At 45.6% G+C, this 7113-nt stretch overlaps 1 pseudogene; it reads right to left on the reverse strand.

Annotated features, from left to right (window-relative positions):
• Window positions 1-1360: 1360 nt before the first annotated feature.
• Window positions 1361-4269, reverse strand: LOC142881043 (leucine-rich repeat and coiled-coil domain-containing protein 1 pseudogene; annotated as a pseudogene).
• Between the last annotated feature and the right edge of the window lie 2844 nt (window positions 4270-7113).

Genomic DNA, 7113 nt, shown 5'->3' on the forward strand with positions numbered 1-7113 from the left:
TACACATAAACTGTGTACTTGTAATATAAGTCAAACTTTGGTAACTTGAATATAATTCTCACAAAGGGATTTTTCATGTGTATGCACTAAAAGCGCGACTATTTCCCTGTGAAATGTCGGGCTTTGCTCTTGGTGAATTGTTGAGTTTCAGTTCGACGCGCCCAAGCGTGCTTGTGATAAACAATAATTCTGGAGGATGCGGCGATCCACTGTTCAGATTGTTTATTTGTAATCCAAAAACAAAAAACAAAAAACAAAAACGGTCTTACCGCGACAGCGGACAATGCGGCACAGGTTGTTTGCAAACTCACAGATCGACAAAGTAATCCAACAATCGTCAAAAAATGAGAAATCCAAAGAGTGCTTGAAAAGCGGTCTAAAACTGTTTGGCTGCATTCAACTCAAGAGACCTGCCGGCCCCGTTAACCACCCTAATATAGTTCAGGTGCTGCAGTCACCTGCCTATGGTGATGTGGGGGCATGGCCCTTAGCGCAACCAATACTAAGAAAATACTAAATAAATAAAACAATTACTTTTGTGTCCATAATTAACACATTAAGCCACAGTGCAAATAAATCAGAAATAAGGAAAGAAAATAAATATTTTGGCTCCAACATTCCGGCCCCTAATTGGCATGCAGGAAACAAATGTCAATTATCAAAACAAAACAGAGGAGCCAAAGTTCTTTCACATCTTGTACAATATAATCGTCTTTTTTCTTTCTTTTTTCTCTTTTTTTTTTTCACAATATTGCAAACTTTTCAGTCTCTTTTGAAGATCTGCAACAGTTGATGAGTCCAAGATGTGTGCATATGTGTGAGTGAATCTTCAGGTGCTGCTTGTAGGTGTGTGTGGTGGGAAAGGGAAGTGTGTGTGCGTGAATTTGTGCGGGGACGGGTGTGAGTGTGTGTTTGTCATGTATATGCGTTAGTCTCTGTCTGATGCCTCCAGAAGAAGCACGAGTTTGGTGATAGGCCGGCAAAGAGTGCTGGTCTTGGTCCGAACTTGTACTTGTCTTACGGCTCCCTTGGAATCAGGTACGGGTTGAGTCACTTGGCCCATAAGCCATGATCCTCTTGGTGCCATTTCGTCCACAATTAAAACGATGTCTCCTTTTTTGAAGTTTCGTGTCTTCCTTGTCCATTTTTGTCTTTGTTGCAGTTCTGGCAGATATTCTTTTATCCATCTTCTCCAAAATACATCTGCCATGTACTGAACTTGACGCCACCTCCTTTTGCTGTAACAGTCGTCCGCACTGAAGACCCCCGGGGGTAAAGAAGGCTTGGTTTTCAGTAAAAGAAGGTGGTTCGGTGTCAACGGTTCCAAATCCATTGGGTCGTTGGAAGCTTTTGTGATTGGTCATTGATGATAGATTCCACCTCGCAGAGCAAGGTAGCTAGTCCTTCGTCGTCCAGTATTGTGCAACTTCGCTACTGCAGCCCTTTGTGCATCGGTTGCTTTATTCCTTTCTTCCAGCAACACAAGTTCCTTGGCTTCAAACTTCTCCTTCATGCGCTTCACCTGGCTCTCCAGTTGAGTCAAGAAGTCTGTCTTCTCCTGCCACTTCTTGATTGTCTCACCGTGAACTCTTTTGGCCTCTTCCAACTCGACATCCTTGTCCACCAGCTGCTGTTTGAGCTCCTCCTTGTGGAGGCTCAAGTGCTCCAACTGCTCTCTGGCTTCTGCCTGCTGAGCGCGGGCCACCTCCCGCTGCTGCTGGAACCTCTTCTGGGCCTGCGTTGCCTCTTCACGCATCCTCCGTAGCTGGTCGTCACGCTCCTGCAAGGCCTCTTTAAGTTTGCGGATGGATTCAGTCTGGTCATCGACTATTTTGGCTTTAATTTTGAGGGCATTGCCGTCCCTCTCACTCTGCTTCTTCCGACTCTCCAGCTCAGCACCCAACACCTCTATCCTGGCTTCCAAACGTCCTCGATCCTGAGCCAAGGACACTCCTTGATGAGCGAGTTCCTGGCCCCAGATCTTCCTCTCTGCCCTGAGGCCGTCTATCACAGACTTGTGGGCTGTGAGCTGAGACATCAGTTGTGCCTTCTCTTTCTTCAGCAGCTCCAGCTGCAGACTCGCACGTCTGTCCTGCTGCAATTCTTCTTCCAAGGAACGGAAGCGGCTCTTCAGATCTGTCACAGTGTCATTTTTGGCTTTGTTCAACTGAGAGATGCGGCTGTTCTGTTCTTTGACCATTGCTGTCAGCTGCTGCACCAGAGAGGCAGATTTCTTCTCCTTCTCCTGGAACTGAGTAAATGCCGCCTTGTGACCCACAAGCTCCTCGGTCATCTGGTCACAAACGTCTTTGACCTCAGAGAAGCGAGCAGCCTCAATGGTGAGCGCCATGCGGAACTCGTCCTCCAGGGCAGCGTACTGTTTCTTGCCCTCTGCCAGTTTCTCCTGCAGCTCAGACTCCCTTTGGCCGTGTTTCTGCTCCATGAATGCAACTTCTTTGGCAACTGCTTGGCGGAAATCTGACCCATCAGGCTGCAGCCGCAAGTCCAGTTGTTTCCTGTGCTCCTGTTCCCTGGAAACCAAGAGCTCGTGCAGCTTTTGAAGTTTGTCTTTCTGCTGGCGCACCGCTGCTCTCTGGATGTCCAGCTCTCTCCTCAGAACTGCTGCTTTGTTCCCCAGCTCCCGCTGTCGCTTCTCCTCCTCGGCTTGCTGTTGCGCCCTCAGTGACTCCCCCTGGGAGATGTTTTCCTCCAGCCTGTGCAATGCAGCCTTGTGTTGCTCTTCGCTGGTGCGGGCTTGCTCCACCTGGTGGGTGAGGGATCGACACCTCACCTCCAGCTCCTCAACACGATTTTTCAGTTCACAGCGCCCTGACCGCTCCCTCAGCAACAGTTCTTTCAATCTGTCGGTGGTGTGAAGGGCCAAACTCTGAAGATCTTTTTCTTCGCCGGCCTTGGTCTGCCAGCACTTGAGTTCATCTGTGAGCTTCCTAACGGCCTGCTCTGCCTTCCAGCGTCGCTCTCGCTCCTGGTCACGCTCTTCCAAGATAGTCCTGTAGGTTTCTGCCTCATCTTTGGGTTTACTTGTCACGTCAACAGAGGCTCCAATGGCTCTTTGCAGGAACTTTCTCACTGGCTCGACTGCTTTCGCGCCGCGTGCAATGTTTACTTTTTTCCGGGTTCTCACTGTGGCCTCTGAACTCGTCTCGATGCGACACTGTGGATCACTGTCTGATTTCCTGCTTCTGATCTCCTTGGCAGGCCCCTTCTTCGTAAGGCTGTTGCGATGTCTGGGGATCCTGGACCGCCTCCGGTTTTCCTTCCCACTGTCACACTCGCTCTCTGACGTGTGATCCGTGTCCCTCTTGAAGATTTGTTGTGTCACGACAGCAGAGGAGCTACTGGTTGTTTTATCAGCAGGGGTCAACTTGATGAGCTGGTAAACTTGTTCCTCCAGTTTTTTGATGCGTTCTTCATTGACAGAGTCCACTGTTTCAGCTACACAACGATTGTTTGGAAATTGTGTGTCCTTTTTCTTTAATGGCAAAGCAATGCTGTAATGTCCATCTACCATTTTGATGGATGCAGAAACACTTTCCATGAACAATTTATCCTCCTGCGACATTTCAAGACGCTCTTCTTTCTCACGCTCCGGGAAGTCTTGCTTGATTTGCTGTCGTATCAAGTTCTCCAGCTTGACAACAGAGATCCTGTGAGCCATGACAACCCGTTTACCATTTTTGGAGACACTTGTTTTTCGAAAGGGACCATTTACAGTCCATCCTAAGGCTGTCTTAATGGCATAAGGTCCATTTTGCCTGCTGTTAATTACCTTCCAAGGTTCCAGTGCCATTGGAACGTTGCTGCCGATAAGCAAGCCGATATCAGAATTGATTGGATTGAGTTTTACCTCCTTTAGATATGGCCATTGCTTCAGATCCTCATGCGTGGGAATATTTTCCTTCTTAACAGGGATTTCATCTTGCATGTATGTAGTCGGAAGATCAAAGTAATCGTTACTGTCGACACTGCACATCTCTAGATCACATACAGATGCTGTCTTGACAACTTGAACTTGAACCATTGTTCGTAAAAGTATATCTGTGGTCCTTCCAGTGAGTTGAAGCTGCTGGAGAAGTGCCTTGCTGCAAAAACAATCAGTGCTGCCTGGATCTAAAAAGGCATATGTGGTGACTGTTTTGTTGTTTTTCTTGTTTCTTACCTTTACAGGCACTATAGCTAAGACCGGTTCCACTTCTCCAGTGTTGTTATCACTTGATCCAGTTTCTTTGTCAACTTCAACTAGACCACTTGTGACAGACTTTTCTTGGTCTTTATAAGTTTTGGCTCCTCCTTTATTGGTGATGTGCAAAACAGTAGGGTGCTTGAGAGAACAAACTTGACATGTCAGCCTTTGTGAGCATCCTTTGCTCATGTGCCCTGACTCCAAACATCCAAAGCACACTCCTTTCCTTTTCAAAAAATCCAGTTTTTCATTGTGAGCTTTCCTGTTAAATTGAGAGCAGGTATCAAGCGTATGAGCGCCACTGCAAAATAAACAAGGCTTTCCATTATCTTTAATAGATTGGACATGGGAAACACTGCCCCCTGCTGGTCTTGTCAATGGGGACACGCTGGTAACTAAACCACTCTTGCTCCTTCTCACCATGCTGCCTTTTGGCAGCTGTGGTACCTGGAAGTTTCCTTTTAAAATTGGTGCAACGTCTTTTAAGCTGCCGAATACTGGGTGGGATAAGACTTTAGCTTGATTATCCACAAAATTCACCAAATCTGCAAACCTGGCTCTTCTTCCACTCTGCTCTTGCAGGTCACAAGCTTTGAACCTCCATTTTTCTTTCAATTTATAAGGAAGCTTGGAAATGATGGCTTTCATATTCGTTGGATGATCCAGTTCCTCCAGATAATCCACCGTGTTCATTGCGTTGAGGCAGCTGTTTAAAAACAATGAGAAGCTCTTCAAAGATTCAGCATCCTCCACTTTTATAGATGGCCAACAGATTGCCTTATCCAGGTAAGCTGTGGCAATTGTGTAGTCATCTCCAAAATGTTTTTTCAGCAGTCTTTTTGCCTCCAGATATCCTCTGTCTGCTGGCATATACTGGCAGCTGCGCACAAGCTCCTGTGGCTGGCCGGCTGTAAACTGCTCCAAAAAGTGAAGTCTGTCCCTGCTGTTGTCCGTTCTCTTCTCAATTCCATATTCAAACGCTCTGATGAAAAACAGATAGTCCAATGGTTCGCCTTTGAAAACTGGTATGGAAAGTGAAGGTAATGATGACATATTGTGCTGCTTTACCAGAGCTTCTGTAATTTTGTTTTGCTTTTCCATTATTTCCGCTAACTTGTCAACGCTGGTATGCTCTTGCCTTGGTGCAGAGTTGAACCTCTGCATGGTGGTTGATTTGTGGTCATGCTGCTGAGCGCTCACGTGAGTTTGCATGCTTTGTTTCACTGTGTGCGGCAGGTCATAACCTTTGACAGAGGTTTCTCTAGTTTTTGGTCTCACCACTTGTGGATGTTGTACCTTTTCAGTGGAAACTTCCTCGTGTGGATTTTGAGCAGCGCCCTTTCTGTAGTACGAGCTCATTCCATCAGATTGAAGAGATTTTTTGGAGCTGTCTCTGGCTTGCATAGACTCCAACACACTGATTTTTGCATTTGCTGCGGCGAGTTCAGTTTCCAGCTCCAATTGTTCCTGTCTCCTCTTCAATAGCTCCTGTTGCGCTTCAAGCTCGTGTTTTTTATCCAAGGCCGCAACTCTCTCCATGATGGCTGCTCTTTCGGCACGAATACGAATATGCGATGATGTTCCGGATGAACCTGACCATGACGTAGCCTTTGATTTTGGGGCATTAGAAACGCTGTCATCTGGTCCAATGTCATCCCAGTTTACATCACCTGGTTGCTTGTCGTTATCCACCATAGTGAATGAAGTCATCTGCTGTCCATCTCCAATACTTGACTGTTTGACTTCACACAACCATATTTGCACATCCTGTCCAAAAGCACTCAATTCAGGAATCTTATATTTAAGCCACTGCACTTGTTTAGCATATTCATTGTCAGGTAGCAAACCTTCAAGTGAATTCTGACATGCATTTGCTTCGTCACAAAGTCTGTTCAGTTCATGCAAATGGCCTTTTACTTTATTAGCATTTTCATTTGATTGCATGAGCTCTTTCATTATTTCCATTGTTTTTTTTGCCTGTTTGCACTTCAAGTTTCTTGTTTTTTGGGTGTTGAATAAAAACATCTCCCAACCCTTGGCAGTTAGTTTGATAACCCTTTTTTCCTTTACAGGGCCCGTCACATTTTCCATTGCGACATTTTGCTTTTCAGCATCACCATCTTGTCGCTGAACAACAGGATCAATGTTAGACGTGACGTTTTCATCCATTGCTTATATTCAACTTTGGCGTTACATTTACAGACTTCAATCCTTCGGATGTGCGAGTGCGACATTCCCAATGAATGACGCTTCATTGAGTGGGCGTGACAGATTAATGTTCATTGACGCTGCGTGCGTTCCATTTGTTTGCACAACAGCGTTCGAACGATCGTCATGCGCCAGTTTTAGACAATAAAAGCGCGACTATTTCCCTGTGAAATGTCGGGCTTTGCTCTTGGTGAATTGTTGAGTTTCAGTTCGACGCGCCCAAGCGTGCTTGTGATAAACAATAATTCTGGAGGATGCGGCGATCCACTGTTCAGATTGTTTATTTGTAATCCAAAAACAAAAAACAAAAAACAAAAACGGTCTTACCGCGACAGCGGACAATGCGGCACAGGTTGTTTGCAAACTCACAGATCGACAAAGTAATCCAACAATCGTCAAAAAATGAGAAATCCAAAGAGTGCTTGAAAAGCGGTCTAAAACTGTTTGGCTGCATTCAACTCAAGAGACCTGCCGGCCCCGTTAACCACCCTAATATAGTTCAGGTGCTGCAGTCACCTGCCTATGGTGATGTGGGGGCATGGCCCTTAGCGCAACCAATACTAAGAAAATACTAAATAAATAAAACAATTACTTTTGTGTCCATAATTAACACATTAAGCCACAGTGCAAATAAATCAGAAATAAGGAAAGAAAATAAATATTTTGGCTCCAACATGCACTTTGTATCTGTTATGAATTTT

This window comes from Nelusetta ayraudi, unplaced genomic scaffold, assembly GCF_046127955.1.
Source record: "Nelusetta ayraudi isolate G7.1 ecotype Tasmania unplaced genomic scaffold, CSIRO-AGI_Nayr_v1 ptg000179l, whole genome shotgun sequence".
Classification (NCBI taxonomy): Eukaryota; Metazoa; Chordata; class Actinopteri; order Tetraodontiformes; family Monacanthidae; genus Nelusetta; species Nelusetta ayraudi.